A 2,949-nucleotide genomic window follows, 5' to 3' on the forward strand; every position below is an offset into this window, starting at 1 on the left:
AGAAGCTAGAATCCTTTGCAACAGGGCTACACAGACATTCCACCTAGATTTTGAAATATCTGAAAAACAACAGGAATTGTCTATTGTCCCATACCAATAAGGTGGACCAGTAGACATGTGACAATGTGTTTGAGTCACAGCAACACCTGACATAACACACTTCATAGTGGAATGGCTGTAGTGTGTCTTCACTTCCAACTTTAAGAACTCATGCAAATTTCTCTACGAACACTCCACATGCAACCACAAAGAGAAACGAATTCTTGTCATTACAGTTATAGCTTACCTAAGACACGGTACAAAGTCACTACAGACTCCAGTGTTATTTTACAGCAAGAATATAAATGTCTGGAAATATGGGTAATTAAATAGACTTGATAAGGAAGATTTCTTTCAAAGGAATTATTCTCTGAATCATTTTCCTAATTCTCAAGAGGAAGATATGACTAGTATGCCCTCCTAAACCCAAGATTAGTGAAAGAGGCTTCAAATGGACCACTGATTGAGTCTGAAATACATTGTGTATGTGCCCATGTGGTTGGGAAGGTATAGGAGTTAGGTCTGTGACTTACGTCTAAGAAAGCCAAAGTGACTAACATCAACAGAGTAGAAGCAGGTGTCAGGAAATAACTGCATGGCCTTGAGACAGTTGGTCAAATACATACAAATCCTGGAGGCCAGGTGAACCATAATAGTAGAAATGAAAAGAGATCCTGTCCTGAAATAGTGTCTTAGTTCAGGATTACTGACAAGAGAAATATAAAATGTGGATCCCTGTTCATGTGGCTTATTAGTGGAGTGCTTTAAATGAAAGAGGGGTTGTGTTTGTTTTCTACCCTGTATAACAAATCATCACAAAGTTAGCAGATTAAAACAACACCCATTTATCATCTAAGTTTCTGTAAATTTTAAGTCTGGGCACGGCTTAGTTGGGCTTCCTGCTGAAGGTCTCACACCACTGAAATCATTATAATATATTTTCAAATAGTCTCATAGATTTCTAAAATTTTATTTTCACAAAGCTTATTGCATAAGTAACTAAGGCATGGCTACCCAATTGAGGAGAACACAGCTAATCACGAGCAAAGAGCTTGACTAATTTAAAATTTTTGAGAGCTAACTTCGTAATCCAAGATATAAACTGATAATAATGTCACAACCCATTACCCAATAATATGTTTTACAAATAATATAAATAAGATATTTATTCTTTCAAGAAATACAGCTCAAAACTTGGAGTTAACTGACTTTAATCTAGGAAGTTACTCATGGAGATAAAGTTGGTTTATTTTTTTCACATTTAAAAAGGTGAATACGATTAATACCTCTGACTATATTTTGGTCATGTAGTGAAATTAGAACATGTACCTAGCAGTTGATTCAGGGTGTCATTAATACAACTTTTACATCACCAATTTATGCCCTAAAGAACAAGAGAACACATGCAAACTCTTCTGAAGGATATTAATTTAAAAAAAGGCACAACAAAGTGTGTACATATTTAATTATATCTGTTGCCATGGAAGAGACTTCTGTGTATAAATTACGTCTTCTCTATTATCATTTATTTCATAATATAAACTCTTATACAAATGTGTGTCTTTGCTTTTGCTATGATAGAGAAATATTACAAAATGATTCCAGCATTGTAAATATTCAATAAATAATAATTTTAAAGAAAGACATGTGGCAATATTTCATTAAAATATACATGCAAAGCAGTAAGAGTTTATAAATAGATATGTTTTTGTATTTCACACTGAGGTAAACTTTTTTTATTTGTTATTATTTTTTGAGATGGAATCTTGCTCTGTCGCCCACACTGGAGTGCAATGGTGCCATCTCGGCTCACTGCAACCTCTGCCTCCCGGGTTCAAGTGATTCTCCTGCCTCAGCCTCCCGAGTAGCTGGAACTACAGGGGCACTACCACCCCCAGCTAAGTTTTTTGTACTTTTAGTAGAGACAGGGTTTGACCATGTTGGCCAGGATGGTCTTGATCTCTTGACCTTGTGATCCACCCGCCCTCGGCCTCCCAAAGTGCTGGGATTACATGTTTGAGCCACCGCGCCCGGCCAACATTTTTATTATTTAAATTATTATTATTATTACTTGAGACGGAGTCTCGCTCTGTAGCCGAGGCTGGAGTGAAGTGGTGCGATCTTACCTCACTGCAACCTCTGCCTCCCAGGTCCTGGTTCAAACAATTCTCCTGCCTCACCTCCTGTGTACCTGGGATTACAGGAACGAGCCACTATGCCCAGCTAATTTTTGTGTTTTCAGTAGAGACGGGGTTTCACCATGTTGGCCAGCCGGTGTTGAACTTTTGACCTCATGATCTGCTTGCCTCGGCCTCCCGAAGTGCTGGGATTACAGGCGTGAGCCACCGTGCCTGGCCTAAATTTTATTTTTGAAACTGGTTGTCAAAATATTTTACAACTTTTTTCTTGTTTCTATTCAATTACCTGTACTACCTCTGTCATACTCCCAAAAATATATATTTTTTAAATTTCTGATACTAATGATATATTTGTAAGTTTAGTTAACAAATGCTTTTTCTCATTTGTTCTTAGGCAGAAAATCTAGAATACAATAAGTAAATAATCCATAGCTACAAAATATGATTTTGAAATCTAGCAAAGGAGATAAAAACCAAAATAATATAAGGAATATAGGCAAATTACCATGAACATTATATTGTATACTATAAGATTCAGAAGGTAATAAATTCTTCCACATGGGGGTCTCAGTGAAGTCTTGAATTTAAAGACACCCTTTGAATAAAACATAAAACAATGAATCGATTTTACTAAGGGGAGATTAGGCATTGCTGACAGTTGAGGTAGGATGAATAAAGCCATTGGAGAACTAAATAGGTTAACATTTGGAGGGAATATCAAGAAGATGTTAGAGTTCAATTTCTTTGATCTTTAGAATAAATTTTAGGGAGT

The sequence above is a fragment of the Pongo pygmaeus genome, chromosome 3, assembly GCF_028885625.2.
Source record: "Pongo pygmaeus isolate AG05252 chromosome 3, NHGRI_mPonPyg2-v2.0_pri, whole genome shotgun sequence".
Lineage (NCBI taxonomy): Eukaryota > Metazoa > Chordata > Mammalia > Primates > Hominidae > Pongo > Pongo pygmaeus.